We start from the raw sequence: 18,646 nt of genomic DNA on the forward strand, positions 1-18,646 counted from the left end.
GCATTCGCACCCGTACGACCAGATTTAGGAACAGCTTCTTTCCCAGGGCTGTCATCCTACTGAACTCCACAAATAAACACTAAAGCCTGCACATCTGCCAATGCACTTTATTATTGTCATATTTATGCTAATATACTGCAAGCCAAATGTATAAATGTATGTTGAATGTTTAAGTGTCCTAATCCAAATTGTACACTCTCGGGAGCCGCAAGCCTACATTTCGTTGTATTGCACTTGTGCACTAACAATGACAATAAAAGTTGATTTGATTGATTTGATTAAGTATATTCAAGAAAGAGTTGGATATATTTCTTAAGGCTAAAGGGATCAAGGGATATGGGGAGAAGGCAGGGACAGGGTGCTGAATTTGGATGATCAGCCATGATCTCATTGAATGGTGGAGCAGGCTCGAAGGGCCGAATGGCCTACTCCTGCTCCTATCTTCTATGTTTCTATGTTTCTATGAGAAAACAGCAGGAGAATAAAGAGACCGCACCACATTCACTCGGAAGGAACGCCAAGGCACAAAAGAACAAAACTGTGACTATCTCCTTGTTAAGTATTAATTCTTTGTGCTGCATGTTCAATGCTTAATATACCTGTTTTACTAAAACACAATATACTGTACCCAGAGTGATTTGTGTAGTCACCGACAAATTATTATAAGAACTTTTGGAAGCTACACCACGTTCCCCACATTTATTCACCCCTTCCTCTCTCCCGATTTCCGCCTCTCTCACCCTCTGACTTTCCGCAGTCCGGTTCCCGCTTGAATGGTCATCACTGAAATAACCGTAATTCAGAATGCGACTCCGCTTTAAGAGCGCTGTCTCGCTCTATCATTGGTTCCGGGGACCAGCAGCGACTCGTCCATGCGTCAGAGCGGAATTACGAAATGACGCATAACGTTTAATGACGCAATGATGCCGGGCGGGACGTTAACCGCATGGCTGTGTTACGATTGGTCGAAGCGCGGCGGGGCGCTTGTCGATTGGTTAAATCAGCTGTCCGTCAGCTGGCCTGCGGGTGGCGTGAGTGGGGTGGGTAAGAGCCACGCTGTGATTGGTCCGTGGCGGTCTGGGCTGCGCTCTGATTTGCCGAGCAAGCTGGTGGTCGGACAGTGGCCTGAGGCTCCGATTGGTCTTGGAACTGAAGCTTCTGTCCCCACAGAGGCTGCCTGAGCCGTTGAGTGTTGCCAGCTCTCTCTGTGTTCAGCTCCGATTGCAGCAGCCCCAGTGTTTGGCTGTAATGTCAGTGTTTAATTCACCACCGCTTCTCCCCCAGCAATGCCCGCCTTGAAGATGTTCTGCTGGTCTCTCTGACGGGTGGGATTCCCCTTTGTTTCTTTGACCCTCTTCATCTCCATTGTTTTCTGTTTCCCTTCTGGTCTTTGATCAGGCATCTGCCAGACTGGCTCTCACAGCCCCATCTCCTTCCTCAGCAACTGTCTCCGGCTCCCACTTATTCCACCGGGATCCCCACTGAAATCCCCCCCTTCATGTCCCAGATCCACCCGGGATTACAGATATCGCCCAGATATTCAGCGTTCTTCCACCCAAGGCTCTGGCCACAGCCTGAGATCCGCGCTCCACGCCAGGCGCCACCACATGCACGCTCTCCACCTCTCCCTTTAGCAGCACCGACTCACTCTATCTCAGAGCTGGCCTGGCCCACAGTCCCACTTCATCCTTCGCCTCGTCCGCAGCTCCAACAAGAAAACATTTTATCTTCCTTTCAGGTGTCGAGGATCGCGAGCTTCAACAACTCTTAGACACCAACGTCCCTGGGGATGCTTCATCCCCTTCACTTTCCTCTGACATCACTTCTTCCAATCTCACCCCCTTGCTGTGTTTTCTCTATCCCCTCTGACCTGCCCCTCTCTAACCTTGAACGATCAGTCCTCAGCAAAGGCCTAAGCTTCATCCCCTTACTCCCCCACCTCAATGAATTTCGTGCTCGGCACGACGCTGAGCTCCTTTTCCATTACCTTCGTCTCTGTGCCCACTTCTTTGACCAGGAGACTTCCCTCCTCATAGTGGACCCTTTCTCCCATTTTCAGATTTCTCATTGTACCTCGACCTCTCCCTCTGGCCTCTTACCCTCTCTCGATCTTTTCATTGTGAGTTGCCGGCCTGACATCGGCCATCTCAATTTCTCTGCTCCCCTCACTCACTCCAACCTACCTTCCTCTGAACTTGCAGCACTCCATTCTCTCAGCTCCACCCCAACATTGTCATTAAACCTGCTGACAAGGGTGCTGCAGTTGTTTGTCCAACTGACCTCTACCTTGCGGAAGCTGAACGGCAACACTCCAACACCTCCTCCTATCTCCCCCTAGATCATGACCCCACTACCGAACATCAAGCCATTGTTTCCAAGACAGTCACTCGACTCATCTCCTCTGGAGATCTTCTCTCCATGGCCTCCAACCTCATAGTCCCCAACCCTTGCACAGCCCGCTTCTCCCTCCTTCCCAAGACCCACACAGGGCTGCCCTGGTAGACCCATCGTTTCAGCCTGTTCTTTCTGCATGGAACTGATTTCTTCCTATCTCAAGCCTATTTTCCCTTCTCTTGTCCAGTCTCTTCCCAACTACATCTGCGACTCTTCCGATGCCCTCTGTCACTTTAACAGTTTCCAGTTTCCTGGTCCCAATCATCCCCTTTTGACTATATACGTCCAATCCCTCTACACCTCCATTCCCCACCAGGATGGCCTGAGGGCGTTCCGCTTCCTCATTGAACAGAGGCCCAACCAGTCCCCATGCACCACCACCATCCTCCCCCTGGCTGATCTTCTTCTCACATTGAACAACTTCTCCTTTGACTCCATTCACTTCCTCCAAATTAAAGGTGTTGCTGTGGGACCCACATGTATCCCAGCTATGCCTGCCTTTTCCTGGGATATGTGGAACATTCTTTGTTCCAGTCATACTCAGGTGCCCTCCCTCACCTCTTTTTCATTCACTTTGCTTACAATTTCCACCCTTCCCTCACCTTCACTTGGTCCATCTCCAACTCGTCTCTTCCCTTCCTCGACTTCTCTGCCTCCATTTCTGGGAATAGGATGTCGACAAATATCCACTATAAGCCCACTGACTCTCTCAGCTACCTGGACTATACTTCCTCCCACCCCGCTTCCTGTAAGGACTCGACCTCATTCTCCCAGTTCCTCCCACTCTGTTGCATCTGTTCTGACAATGCCACCTTCCATACTCGTGCTTCCGATACGTCTTTATCTTTCCTCAACCGAAGATTCCACTTTACCATGGTTGGCACGGCCCTTGACCATGTCCATTCCATTTCCCACACTTCTGATCTCACCCCTTCCCCTCCCTCCTAGAACCACGATAGGATTCTCCTTGTCCTCACCTTTCACCCCACCAGCCTACACATTCAACAGATCATCCTCCTCCATTTCTTCCACCTCCATCGTGATCCCACCACCAAACACATTTTCCCCTCCCTTTTCAGCATTCCGAAGGGACCACTCGCTCCACAACACCCTGGTCCACTGCTCAATCACACAGAACAGCCCCTCCCCTCCCCATGACACCTTCCTGTGCAAGCGCAGGAGATGCAACACCTGCAATTTTACCAACCTCATTTCCCACTGACCAGGGCACCAAACACTCGTTCTGGGTGAAACAGCAATTTATTTGTACTTCTTGCAATTTAGTATACTGTATTCGCTGCTAACGATGCGGTCTTCTCTACACTGGGGAGACCAAATGCAGATTGGGTGACTACTTTGCAGAACACCTCCGTTCAGTCCGTAAGGGTGACCCCGAGCTTCTGGTCGCCTGTCACTTTAACTCTCCACTCCATTCCCACTCTGACCTCTCTGGACTCGGGCTCTTACACTGTTCCAATGAAGCTGAACGTAAGCTCGAGGAACAGCACCTCATCTTTCGATTAGGCACTTTACAGCCTTCTGGACTCAACATCGTGTTCAACATTTTCAGACCATAACCTCTGCCCCTATTATTTTTCTCTTGGCTTTTGCCTCTCACATGGGAGCTGTTGATGATTCTGCCATTGCCATTTAAACCTAATCTAGACTCATCTTTTGTTTCTAACTTGTCCCATTACCATCTCCTTTTGCCTTCTACCACCATCCCTTTTGTCATTTAATCTCTCCTGCCTTCCACCCTATCACAGACCTTCCATTGTGTTCTTTTCTCCCCTCCTCCCTTTCCCTGCCTCTGCACTTGCTTAATAATCTCTCTTCTTTAACTTGTTTCAGTTCTGACAAAGGGTCATTGACCTGAAACGTTAATTCTGTTTCTCGCTCCACGATGCTGCCTTACCTGATGAGTGTTTCCAGCATTCTCTGTTTTTATTTCTGATTTCCAGTACCGGGTCATTCTGCGTCTGTTAAAAATGGATGTGCTCTCAGTCCCGGATCCTCATGCATATGTTTAAAAGGGATGTGCTGTCAGTCCCGGATCCTTATGCATCTGTTTAAAAGGGATGTGCTGTCAGTCCCGGATCATTCTGAGCCTGTTTAAGCTGGGAGTGCTCACAGTCCCGGATCACTCTGTCTCTGTTTAAAAGGGATGCTCAAAGTCCCGGATCATTCTGTGTCTGTTTAAACCGGGAGTTCTCACTGTCCCGGGTCATTCTGTGCCTGATTAAACTGGGAGTGCTCAAAGTCCCAGATCATTCTGTGCCTGTTGAAACCGGGAGTGCTCACAGTCCTGGATCATTCTATGTCTGTTTAAACTGGGAGTACTCACAGACCCGGATCACTCTGTGTCTGTTTAAACTGGGAGTACTCACAGTCCCGGATCATTCTATGTCTGTTTAAACTGGGAGTGCTCACAGTCCCAGATCACTCTGTGTCTGTTTAAAGCGGGAGCGCTCACAGTCCCGGATGATTCTGTGTCTGTTTAAAGCGGGAGTGCCCATAGTCCTGGATCATTCTGTGTCTGTTTAAAGCGGGATGGTCACAGTTCCAGATCATTCTGTGTCTGTTTAACCGGGAGTGCTCACAGTTCTGGATCATTCTGTGTCTGTTTAAACCGGGAGTGCTCACAGTCCTGGATCATTCTGTGTCTGATTAAACCGGGAGTGCTCACAGTCCCTGATCATTCTGTGTCTGTTTAAACTGGGTGTGCTCACAGTCCCGGATCATTCTGTGCGTTAGTCTTTTTAAAAAGAGTGCGATTTCAGCTGGGATGCCCGAGTTGTTAAGGTGTTGTGTTCAAAGATCCATTAGTTTTCTCTGCGCAGGTGAGATCCCAGCTCGCAGCGCCCCTGTTCGTTAATTGGAAATGTGATCATCTTTTCCTAAATCCACATCCCAGTAACAGTAGAAGATCAAGGGGCAAAATGGAGGGAGGAACTTAACACAATCACTATCAGTAGAGAAAAAGTGTCAGGCAAACTTTTGGGTCTAAAGGCTGACAAGTCCCCTGGACCTGATGGCCTGCATCCTAGGGTCTTAAAAGATGTGACTGCAAAGATAGTGGATGCATTGGTTGTAATCTTCCAAAATTCCCTGGATTCTGGAGAGGTTCCAGCGGGTTTGAAAACCGCAAATGTAACTCCCTTATTCAAAAAAGGAGGGAGACAGAATGCAGGAAACTATAGACCAGTTAGCCTAACATCTGCAATGGGCAAAATGCTCGAATCCATTATTAAGGAAGTAGTAGCAGGACATTTGGAAAATCATAATACAATCAAACAGGTGTTTTATGAAAGGGAAATCATGTTTGATAAATCTATTAGAGTTCTTTGAGGAGGTAACGAGCAGGGTGGATAAAGGGAACCAGTAGATGTTGTGTATTTGGATTTCCAAAAGGCATTCGACAAGGTGCTACATAAAAGGTTACTGCATAAGATAAGAGCTCGTGGTGTTGGGGTAATATATTAGATAGGATAGAGAATTGGCTAACTTACAGAAAACAGAGAGTCGGGACAAATGGGTCATTTTCAGGATGGTAATTTGTAACTAGTGGCGTACCACAGGGATCAGTACTGAGGCCTCAACTATTTTCAATCTATATTAATGACTTGGATGAAGGAAGCGAGTGTATTGTAGCCAATTTTGTGGATGATACAAAGCAAGTTGTGAGGAGAACATAATGAGTCTGCAAAGGGATATAGATAGGTTAAGTGAATGGGCAAGAATTTGGCAGATGGAATATAATGTGGGAAAATGTGAAGTTATCCACTTTGGTAGGAAGAGTAGAAAAGAAAAATACTATTTAAATGGAGAAAGACAACAGAATGCGGTGGCACAGAGGGATTTGGTTGTCCTCGTACATGAAACACAAAACGTTAACTTGCAGGTGAAGCAAGTAATTAGGAAGGCAAATGGAATGCTGGCCATTTTTCAAGGGGGATTGAGTATAAAAGTAGGGAAGTCTTGCTACAACTGTATAGGGCGCTGGTGAGAACACACCTAGAGAGCTGTGTACAGTTTTGGCCCCCTTATTTAAGGAGGGATACACTTGCATTGGAGGCAGTTAAGAGAAGGTTCACTGGGTTGATTCCTGGGATGGAAGGGTTGTCTTATGAGTAAAGTTTGAGCAGGTTGGGCCTATACTCATTGGAATTTAGAAGAATGAGAGGAGATCTTATTGAAACATATAAGATTCTGAGGTGGTTGGACAGGGTAAATTTAGAGTGAATGTTCCCCTTCATCAGGGAATCTAGAACGAGAGGGCCTAGCCTCAGAATAAGGGGTGGCCCATTTAAGACGGTGTGGAGATGCCGGAGTTGGACTGGCGTGGACAAATGTAAGAAGTCACACAACACCAGGTTATAGTCCAGCAGCTTTATTTGAAATCACAAGCTTTCGCAGCGCTGCTCCTTCGTCAGGTGAAGTGGAGAAATGCATAAAGACACAGCTTATATAGTCAGTGAATCATGTCAGATGTTTACAGGTAATGTTTCCAACTGCCATTTATCACACCTCGGCAGAGAGATAATCACAGCAATCAAAGGTGTGAATGGTGCCCAAACAGGTCAGTCAGGAAAACATTACATCAAAGAACAATGAGATGGGGTCACAAGGGGTCAAATATTGCAGATGCTGGGGTCTGTATGAAAAACAAAAAAACAGGCAAAAAACATTTTTTTTGCTGGAAATCACAGCAGGTCCGGCCGCATCTGTGTAGAGAGAACAAGCCAATGTCGACTCGAGTCTGGATGACCCTGTGTCAGGTGGGATACATGTAGCATGACATGAACCCAAGATCTCGGTTGAGGCCGTCCTCGTGGGTGCGGAACATGGCTATCAGTTTCTGCTCGACGATTTTGCGTTGTCGTGTGTCTCGAAGGCCGCCTTGGAGAATGCTTACCCGAAGATCGGAGGCTGAATGTCCTTGACTGCTGAAGTGCTGCCCGACTGGGAGGGAACTCTCCTGCCTGGTGATTGTTGTGTGGTGTCCGTTCATCCGTTGTCGCAGTGTCTGCATGGTCTCGCCGATGCACCATGCTCTGGGGCATCCTTTCCTGCAATGTATGAGGTAGACAACGTTGGCCGAGTCACATGAGTATGTACCATGTACCTGGTGGGTGGTGTCCTCACATGTGATGATGGTATCTGTGTTGATGATCTAGCATGTCTTGCAGAGGTTGTTGTGGCAGGGTTGTGTGGTGTCGTGGTCGCTGTTCTCCTGAAAGCTGGGTAATTTGATGCGAACGATGGTTTGTTTGAGGTAAGGCGGCTGTTTGAAAGCGAGTAGTGGACGCGTGGGGATGGCCTTAGCGAGGTGTTCATCGTCATCAATGACATGTTGAAGGCTGTGAAGAACATGGCGTAGTTTCTCCGCTCCGGGGAAGTACTGGATGACGAAGGGTACTCTGTTGGTTGTTTCTCGTGTTTGTTTTCTGAGGAGGTCTATGCGATTTTTCGCTGTGGCCCGTTGGAACTGTCGATTGACGAGTCGAGCGTCATATGCCGTTCTTACAAGGGCGTCTTTCAGTGTCTGTAGGTGTCCATCGCGTTCCTCCTCGTCTGAGCAGGTCCTGTGTATTCGCAGGGCTTGTCCATAGGGGACGGCTTCGGGTAAGCATTCTCCAAGGCGGCCTTCGAAAACACACAACAAAGCAAAATCGTCAAGCAGAAACTGATAGCCACGTTCCGCACCCATGAGGACGGCCTCAACCGAGATCTTGGGTTCATGTCACGCTACATGTAACCCCACCTGACGCAGGGTCATCCAGACTCGAGTCGACATTGGCTTGTTCTCTCTACACAGATGCGGCCGGACCTGCTGTGATTTCCAGCAAAAAAAATGTTTTTTTTCTGTTTTTTTGTTTTTCATACAGACCCCAGCATCTGCAATATTTGACCCCTTGTGACCCCATCTCATTGTTCTTTGATGTAATGTTTTCCTGACTGACCTGTTTGGACACCATTCACACCTTTGATTGCTGTGATTATCTCTCTGCCGAGGTGTGATAAATGGCAGTTGGAAACATTACCTGTAAATATCTGACATGATTCTCTGACTATATAAGCTGTGTCTTTATGCATTTCTCCACTTCACCTGACGAAGGAGCAGCGCTCCGAAAGCTTGTGATTTCAAGTAAAGCTGTTGGACTATAACCTGGTGTTGTGTGACTTCTTACATTTAAGACGGAGATGAGGAGGAATTTCTTCTCTTAGAGGATCGTGAATCTTTGCAATTCTTTACCCCAAAGCTGAATCATTGAATATGTTCAAGGCTTAGATAGACAGATTTTTGAGCAACATGGGAGTCAAGGGTTATGGGGAGCGGGCAGGAAAGTGGAGTTGAGGCGAAAATCGGATCAGCCATGATCTTATGAAATGGCGGAGCAGGCTCGAGGGGCCGAATGGCCTGCCCCTATTTCTTATGCTCCTGTGAGGCTAAAGGCACTTGCTCGACGGCTGGTTGATCTTGGAGTATGAATCTCGCTTTGGGATTTAAAAGTTGAAATGCAAGAGGTCCCAGGTTCAAATTCTGAAGGCGCCCCATTTATTATTACTGGTTATTCTTACAGCATATCGACACTTTCGAAATAACATTCCTTTAAACAGAAAAACGCAGATTTCGCAACGTTTTCCCCACATTGTCCGAAATTCCCGAGCTTTACTGGAGCAACATAAAAACCAACCAGCCAGGTAAATGAAAAGACTGCGTTGTAATCGGCTCTGTGACGCAATGGAGATCTCATTGGACTTGTGAATCAAGATTCAGCATTGACAAGTTATGGGTTCGAGTCCTGTTTCAGGTCAGGGCTCGACAGGGAGATTATGCAGTGAAACTTCAACTGGTTGATTGATGTCCTTCAGAAAGGGAAACTGCCGCCCCGAGACTTCCTGTTACGCAAGTGACTCCAGTCACAACCCACTTTCCCTCAGAGCTGGATTGGCGAACCGCTCTTCAGAAAGAAACTCACCATCTGCTCAGGGCAACTCTTGGAAAACATCTTTAAAAGATAAAAGATGGTTAAACTAAAGTCAGTCTGCTGGGCGCTCAGGCAGGTTTCACACTGGACACGTGCAGCCAGCTGACAGTCAACGAGTTACTGACAGTAATGACGGGCGGCACAGCACCGCCTCCCACAGCTGATCAGCCATCCTTTTAGACCGGTTCCGGAAGAGAGCTTGAAGCAGCGGCGCTGGGAGCAGGATTCGCATCTGCGCAGAAACATGCCGCTCGATTTCATGTCCAACGCCTTAAACACTCGGTGATCGCAGCTGCGAGTGGCCGGTGCTGCGGCTGTAGATCAGACTGGGTTGGGTAATCACAGGAGCTCTGTCAGACTGCATGTTCTTTCAGACAGGTTTCCAACTGCGCACTTGCGCGGATCTGTGCGGACATTGCCTTGTTCAAACAGAGACGTTTTGCCTGCCGTGTTAGGCCCGGGTTCGATTCCAGCCAATGCAGGATCTTCACATTTTGCTTTCTGCACCCCTGAGAACGGCTGAATTGGGATAAACTTATTGGGATACATTATCGTCCTAATGAACTGTCTGGTGGAGCAGTGCGGCGCTTTAGAAGACAGGTACAAAAGGGAAAATTGTTTCGCTCTCAAGTGCTCCGCTCTGCTCGCAATTGAATTGGACTTTGAACCCGCTCTGGACATTAATCTTACTGAAGCAGAGTGTGACCGCGGTGTGTCTGTCAGCGGATAGGTGACGAGGTTGGGGTTGCTGTGGGTCGCTTTCAATCGAGGCTCGGACACGATGCAAGGGGGAGGGTTGCTACGAGGTCTGGAATACATTGCCAGTCGGGAGCGGGACAAATAGAAAGGAACCAAAAACAGAAAACCCATTCAGCAGATTTGAGAATCTGTCGGTCCGCTTTGGGAAAGTGAATCAGAGCAGAATGAAGGACGAACTGTCCGACTGCCCAGAAGCGATCAAGCCACAGCTCGGTCGGCGCGTTCCCCTGGTTTATGACGCTGGAACATTCCTCACACAAAAATTATTCAACCTAGTGAAAAAAATTCTAATAGCCGATAATTTATTCCACCGATTGAAGGAATGGCGAACGTGGTTACCGAGTGACGGTGGAAAGTTTATTAACTTTGTTCCATTCTATCGAATTTTGATGAACTTTGATCTTTTCTCATTTTATAGACTGTATTTGAAGGGTCTCGGTAAAAATGTTCAGTGTTTCTGACAGCGGGGTGTGGGTGAGCAGCTGGTGAGTGTAACAGACTCAGGGCCGGATGTTGGAAGCTCTCTGACAGTCTCTCTCTCTCTCTCTCTCTCTGATGGGGAGATTTAATTGACAGCTGGAGGCTGTTGGTGGTTTGATTAATGCAGGAGGTTCCCTCTTAACCCTGTTATGATTGACAGCTGCAATCCACTTGTATCTCCAGGACAGAAACATGAACAAAAGTTAATCAGTCCCGCATCATTCTGGACTGACGAAGGGTCATCGACCTGAAACGTTAACTCTGTTTCTTTCTCCATGGACACTGCCTGGCCTGCTGAGTTTTTCCAGCGTTTTCTGTTGTTATTTCGGATTTCAGCCGCAGTATTTTGCTGCTGCAGTTGACGAACAATGACTATCCCTGTATAGAGTAATGTGAAACCCTAGCATGTCATCGGCTCTGTAGCGCAATGGATAGCGCATTGGACTTCTAGTGAATGATTTCTGGGAAAGTCATTCAAAGGTTGTGGGTTCGAGTCCCACCAGAGTCGTTATTTAATCAGATTCCGGTGGTGAAATTTTGCAGCAAAGCCACAACTGGTTCATTCAAGCCCTTCAGAGAATGGGAATGGCCACTGAGATCGCCTGAATTGTGATTGAAGAACAGGCCAGCTTCAATCTGCGCACCTACTTGAAATATTTTATTCATTCCATTATACTTTTCTGAATTACTTTCCCTGCCGCCTCAGTCATTATTTCTTTCTTTACCATTTTCTGCTGCTGTTACAGGTTAGATCAGAAGTGGCCGTTAAAGGAAGCCTGCGAAATCTATCAGGGGAAAAGAGAGAAAAAAGAAATAGTTCGGGAGAGATAGAGAGATACATGCTTTGTGTTGTGTCCGTGTGTTAATAGAGACACTGAAGACAGGAGTTGGTTTCACAGGTGTTTACTGAACAAAGTCTGGAGGGGAACTAACTGATACAACACAATATACAGGCTTATATAGCCCGAGTGGCCATTACCAGCATTACAGTACACAGGGGGCTCTTAAAGGCACATACAATACAATTCCTCCCCTTTTAGCCAACCAGTACATAATATTTTAAGTAATCATTAATTACATGTTACAAGAAAAATAATCTACACATTGCTGTAGTTAATCAATTATAAGTTAGTCTCTCTGGAGGCTTCCTGGCTTGGTCCGGATAATGCCTCGGTGGTGTAGTAGTTTCTGGTGGTGTAGTAGGTTCTTTTGGCAAGGCTGATTCGGCTTGAATGCCAGTGTCGGGTTCATCGGGTTCCAGTATCACCGGATCAGAGGTAGATACTATGGGTATCTCTACTTCATCATTAGGCGTATAGAGTTGTGGTGTAGGTTGTCCCTTTTCGGATGACTCTATGATTTGGTCAGCATGGCGCCTTATTATGCTTTCTCCGATGTCCACGGTATACATCAGTGGTCCTAGTCATGTGCAGATAGTTCCAGGCTGCCATTTCTCGGTACGGTAGTTCCGGGCCAAAACTTGTTGACCTATCTGGAAGGTTCTAGTTGGCCTTTCATTCATGCCTTGAAATTGCTGGTTCTCCACGTCCCTTCTGATGTTTGGCTTGATCAAATCCAGCCGGCATCTTAGGCTTCTATTGAAGAACATCATGGCGCGAGTTTGGTTTGTAACCATATGTGTTGCATTCCTGTATGCAAACAAGAAGTTACCCACCTTATGCTGAAGTTTTATGTCTTCATCACCCATGGCCTTTATGGCCTTCTTGAAGGTCTGGACAAACCTTTCAGCCAATCCATTGGTGGCGGGATGGTATGGGGCGGACGTGTAGTGCTTAACCCCATTGTTTTTTAAGAACTTCCTGAATTCTTCAGACACAAATTGCGGTCCATTATCAGAACAGATCTGTTCAGGCAGCCCATTCCTGGCAAATATGGTCCTTAATACTGTGATGGTTTTTTCCGTGGTGGTGGAGGACATCTTTATTACCGCCGGCCACTTGAAGTGTGCATCAACCACGATTAAGAACATTGAGTCCATAAATGGACCAGCAAAGTCGATGTGTACCCTTTGCCAGGGAGATGAGGGCCAGTCCCATGGATGTAGAGGGGCTTGTGGTGGAGTGTTTTGGACCTTCTGGCATCCTAGGCAGCTCTTGGTCATTTCTTCGCTGTCTCCATCGACACCTGGCCACCATACAAATGCCCTGGCTAGGTTCTTCATTTTCACTCCACCCAGATGCCCCTCGTGAAGCTCCTTTAGAAGTTTATCCTAGAGTTTGGGTGGAATCACCACTCTGGATCCACACATCAAGGTTCCTCGGCACACTGACAACTGTTCTCTTCTTTGCGAGAATGCTGGCAACAGTCGTTCGCCATGTACTGGCCATCCCTTCACTGTTAAATCGTAGACTCGTGAGAGAGTCGGGTCATTTCTAGTTTCCCTTTCAATGGCAGAATTTGTTACTGGTAGACAGTCCACTATGGTAGAGTGGAAAATCTCCACTGGGCCTACGGTAGGTGCTTCTTCTACCGTTGGCAATGGTAGGCGCGATAAACCATCAGCATTCCCATGCTGTTTTGATCCTTTGTATTCTATGTTATATTGGTGTGCCCCTAGAAAAAGGGACCACCTCTGTAGCCTTTGCGCTGTCATAATGTGAACACCCTTTTTAGGGTTGAATATGGAGATGAGGGGTTGATGGTCAGTCAACAAGGTAAATTTTTGTCTGTGTAGGTAATGGTTGAATTTCTTCACTCCCCATACCAGGCTGAGTGCTTCCCTGTCGATTTGGGCATAGTTACGCTCAGCTGAGTTCAATGAGCGTGATGCAAAAGCTATCGGCCATTCCGAGCCATCAGGGAATTTATGTGATAATACTGCTCCTACGCCATAAGGGGATGCATCGCACGCCAGTCTGGTTGGCAGTGATGGGTTGCAATGAGCCAAAACTTCTTTGGATGTGATTAAGTCTTTGCATTTATGGAAGGCACGTTTACAGTCTTCGCTCCATTTCCAAATTACTCCTGTTTGTAGCAGTTCATTAAGAGGGTGCAGAAGAGTTGATAAGTTCGGTAAAAATTTATGATAATAATTTATTAATTGCAGGAACGACCTTAATTGTGAAACATTTTCAGGTGCTGGGGCTTTTATGACTGCTTCAACTTTTTCAGGTGACTTATGCAACCGTTCCTTATTAATTATGTGGCCACAATATGATATTTGATTCTGGAAAAATTCGCACTTGGGTCGATTTGCTCGTAGGCCCTGTTCTCTCAGCCTAGTGAGCACCTGCTCCAAATTGGCAAGGTGCTCGTTGTCCTTCTTTCCTGTTACAAGGATGTCATCTAGGTAGCATTGAGTCCCCGGAATCCCTTGGAGGACTTGCTCCATAGCTCTTTGCCAGATAGCTGGAGCGGATGCTACTCCGAAAACCAGTTGAATGTACTGGTACAGGCCTTTGTGTGTATTTATCGTGAGATACTTTTTAGAGGCCTCTTCAACCTCCATCTGTAGATATGCCTGTGCCAAGTCAATTTTGGTGAAACGTTTCCCTCCGGATAGTGAGGCAAAAATATCTTCTACCCTCGGAAGAGGATACTGTACCATGTGAAGGACCGGGTTTACAGTCACCTTGAAGTCTCCACAGATGCGGATTTTTCTCTGTTCTTCAGATTTATCATTATTCAATGTTTTCTTCATGACTGGGACGATGGGTGTTGCCCACTCGCTCCAATCTATTTCAGATAATACGCCTGCCTTTTCCAAATTCTCCAGCTCTGCCTCGACTGCTGGACGAATTGTGTATGGCACCGGTCTTGCCTTAAACAACTTGGGAATTGCCGCATCTTCCACTTTTATTGAGGCGGTGATGCCTTTCAAGGTTCCTAGTTTCTCTTGAAACACTTCTTTGGCGTTGGCCAAGATGTCTTTTAATCGTTCAGGTATGACGTCATCATCATTTTTTTCCTTTCTGGTCACCGTCAGTGCCTGAATGGAGTGCCAGTCTAAACGTATTTTCCTGATCCATTCACGTCCCAACAGCGGTGGACCACCATCTTGCAGAATGTATAAATTCAACTCTTGTATTTCCTTGCCGTTGTATACAACAGGCACCCTTATTTTTCCTTTGGGGTATACTTTCTGCCCCGTATATGTTTTCAAGATAATGGATGTGTCTTTTAAAGGTATATGCGGAAATATCCGCTCGTAATCCCGTCGATTTATGATGGTCAGAGCTGATCCTGTATCTAGCTCCATTTTAACTGGGGACCCTGCTATCGTGAGGGTAACCCAAATGGTCTGGTAATCTTCTTTGGCAATTACATTATGTAATTTGAGACAGCTTAGTCTCTTGTTTTCAAAGTCGCTATCGCTCTTCTGGTCTTCGAAGCTACTGTCCGTCATCATTTGTACCTTTCTGTACTTTTCTTTATTGATTTTTTTTTTCCTGCCCGTGGATTTTTTTTGTCCAGATCGGCATACCCGTGCAATGTGTCCAATCTTTCTGCATTGCCTGCATGCTTTGTCCTTGAACCAGCAGTCCTTCTGGTCATGGGTGGATCTGCCGCAGCGATAACATCTCTTAAAACCCTGTGTCATTTCATGGGTGCCGAAGTCCTGTGTCTTCTGTTGTATCTCTGCAGCTCCTCTTGTGACTGCTTCGTATGATACAGCCATACTGAAAGCCTTGTCCAGTGTTAAATCTTTCTCAGAAAGCAGCCTTTTCTGTGTTCCTTCACTTAGGAGACTGCAGACGAATTTGTCTCGAAGATAATCTGCTAGTCCTGCCCCGAATTGGCAGTGCTTTGATAGCTTTCTTAATTCGGTGAGGTAATCAGCGTTATTTTCATTCTTGTGTTGATTCCTCTTGAAAAATTTGAATCGTTCCGCTATCAGCAGCGGTGTTGGGTTTAAGTGCTCCTGTAGGGTATCAACAATTTCTTTAAAATTCTTGTCCTTTGGTTTGGCTGGAGTGATTAAGTTTTGTAACAACCCGTATGTCTTTGCGCCCATTAGATTTAGAAGTACTGATGCTTTTTTTTCATTTTCTATTCCATTTGCAGTGCAATATACCTCCACTCTTTCCACATATGTGGTCCAATCCTCTATATCGTTAACAAAAGCATCAATATTGCCAGACTTAGGCATCCTGGAAAAAAATGGTGCTTCCCGTGCTTCCCCGCCGCTGCTGCCGATGACAACGCTGTTTTCCGCGGGTTTCCCTTCTTTTTATTTATTTATTTACAGGTGGAGACTCGTTCCCGCTGGACTCTCTCTGCTAGGTCTGAACGCCGACCTGCTTGCAGCACCGGCCATCTCCCGAGTGCTCCCTCCCCGTCTGTTACTGCTTGCCTCCACCTTCGCTGCTTGGCCTAGCCGCAGAGCCAGCCGCTGGAGCCCCAGCCCGATGCCCAGGAAGGATTATTGCAGTACCTGCCACCAGCTCGGCTAGCTGGTGAAACCACAGCTTTTTCTTTTTCTTGCTTTTCTTCGACTTTGGACGCCAAAGGAATCGATGTCCTTGAGGTGCTGCCGAATTGCAGGGAAGTCCATTTCCAACTCGTTGCCACTGTTGTGTCCGTGTGTTAATAGAGACACTGAAGACAGGAGTTGATTTCACAGGTGTTTACTGAACAAAGTCTGGAGGGGAACTAACTGATTCAACACAATATACAGGCTTATATAGCCCGAGTGGCCATTACCAGCATTACAGCACACAGGGGGCTCTTAAAGGCACATACACTACACAAAGAAAATGAAGGTTTTATGGTTCAAGTCCTGCGACTGTGCAGAGTTTAAGGTGGAGCTTGGGGGAGATTCCTCCCGTCTCCTGAAATCTACGAACTATTCCAAGGCTTGAGCACAAAAATCTAGGCTGACAGTTCAGTGCAATACTGAGGGAGCGCTGCACTATCGGAGGTGCCGTCTTTTGGATGAGATGAAAAACCGAGGCCCTGTCTGGCCTCTCAGGTGGACAGGAAACACTATTTCGACAAAGAGCAAGGTAATTATCCCCGTTGTCCTGGCTAATGTTTATCCCTCAGTCAACATCATTAAACAGGATATCTGTTCATATCTGTTTGTGGGATCTTGCTGTGCGCAAATTGGTTGCCGCGTTTCCTTCATTACAACAGTGACTACACTTCAAAAGTACTTCATTGACCGTAAAGCTCTTTTGGGACATCCTATATAAATGCAAGACCTTTTTCTTTTTATCGTCTATACCCGGAACCAATAGGCTTAGAATTCAAGCAGTGAAACTGTATTTGCAGAAAGGGTTGTGAGACTGTGGAATGCACTGGCCCAGAGCAGCAGATTTCAAACAGAGTATAAAACCGGCAGCGTGTGGGAGGAAGGGGAGAGAGAGGCAAGAGAGCCACATGTAAGATCACATTGGAAACCACTGGCCCTGAATCAGCTTTAAATCCCCCACTGTATTTGAACACATTTATTGTCATATTGATATATTGAAGCATTTGAGCAATACAGGAGATTTAACGCTGCCTCTGGTTAGATATATTTATGCCAACCGCTGTGTTTAGGCTCTACCCTGAATGTTTATCTCTAACCTAGAATCAGTTTATAATCTGGAGACAAGTTTTCAGCAGCCGATGAACAGGGAGCAGATGGGGAGGCTGATTCTTCACACGGCACCTTCCCGTGCAAGTGCAGGAGATGTAGCACCTGCCCTTTGACCTCCTCCCTTCCCACCGTCCAGGGCCTGAAACACTCACTCCAGCTGCAACAGCGAAGTCCTTGTACTTCTTTCAATGTTGTAAAGTGTATTCGCTGCTCACACTGTGGGTCTTCTCTACATTCGGGTGACCAATCGCAGATTGGGTGATCACTTTGTGGAACACCTTCATCCAGACCACAAGCGTGACTCTGAGCTTCTGTCCTCGGCCTCCTACACTGTTTTAATAAAGCTCAATGGAAGCTCGAGGAACAGCACCTCGTCTTTTCATCTGGACTCAATTTCAGCTCATCAATTTCAGTTCATCAATTTCAGTTCATCAATTTCAGTTCATATCCACTGTTCCCATTTTGTGGCCAGCAGCAGTTGGTAATGACTCTGCTGTTGCCATTTACACCTCCTCTGGATCCATCTTTTGTTTCTTTGCTTCTCCCAATACCACCCCTATAGCCTTGCACCATCACCACTTTTGTCATTTAATCTTTCCTGCCTTCCAGCCTATCACAGACCTTCCCCTTGTTCTTTCCTCCGCTCCCCCTTTGCCTGCCATTTTATTTGCTTAAAATCTGTTACATTTCGAACTTGTTCCAGTTCTGATGAAAGCTCATCGATCTGCAATGATAACTCTGTGTCTCTCTCCACAGATGCTGCCTGACCTGCTGAGTGTTTCCAACATTTTCTACGTTTATTGCAATATTCCTGCTGTTTATATTCATTATCCTGCAGCATACTCGTACTGTTCTCAACATCTTCTATTACAGTTAAATATCAGAGGTGTAACATTATTTTAATGACTGATGCGATTCTTTTAGACTTGTGGTCACACGACTAATTGAATATCACAAAACCAGCGCAATAATGATTGCGGAGGTGAAACATATGGTGCAGGGTCAGTGATTGGAGAATTTGTGGTCATGCAGATCTAAATGTATTGACTGGATTCTTGCACCAATGACTATTGGTACGAATGGGACATGTGACCCCCATCTCTGGTGGGTCTGTCCTGCCGGTGGGACAGGACATACCCAGGGATGGTGATGGAGAAGTCTGGGACGTTGGCTGAAAGGTGTGATTCTTTGAGAAGGGCTCCTTGAGTATGATTATGTCAGGTTGTTACTTGACTACTCTGTGGGGCAGCTCTCACAAGCAAGTGAGCAGGACTTGGCCGGGTCGATTGGGTAAGGTTTTAGACCACACCTAGAGCACTGTGAGCAGTTCTGAGATACCACACCTCAGTAACCATATGTAGGATAGGGCGTACCTGTAGGTTTTAGTAAACATTATTAAGAAGTTTAATATGTGAAATTGAATGTTAAAAGCCTACATGCCTGTATAACATGACGAATGGCTGAGAGAAAAGCAGGA

The 18,646-nt window shown here is 46.6% G+C and overlaps 1 protein-coding gene and 1 non-coding gene across 2 annotated transcripts in view; one reads left to right on the forward strand and one right to left on the reverse strand.

Annotated features, from left to right (window-relative positions):
- LOC147095107 (uncharacterized) overlaps positions 1-18,646 on the reverse strand; it is a 111,678-nt gene that overhangs the window by 44,458 nt on the left and 48,574 nt on the right. The gene's annotated exons all lie outside the window — the stretch shown is intronic.
- On the forward strand, positions 11,039-11,133 carry trnar-ucu (transfer RNA arginine (anticodon UCU)). The gene is made up of 2 exons: positions 11,039-11,075; positions 11,098-11,133. It is a non-coding gene; the product is annotated as a tRNA-Arg (tRNA).

The sequence above is a fragment of the Somniosus microcephalus genome, unplaced genomic scaffold (genome assembly GCF_052327205.1).
Source record: "Somniosus microcephalus isolate GS21.2 unplaced genomic scaffold, FLI_Smic_1.0 unresolved_chr1, whole genome shotgun sequence".
Lineage (NCBI taxonomy): Eukaryota > Metazoa > Chordata > Chondrichthyes > Squaliformes > Somniosidae > Somniosus > Somniosus microcephalus.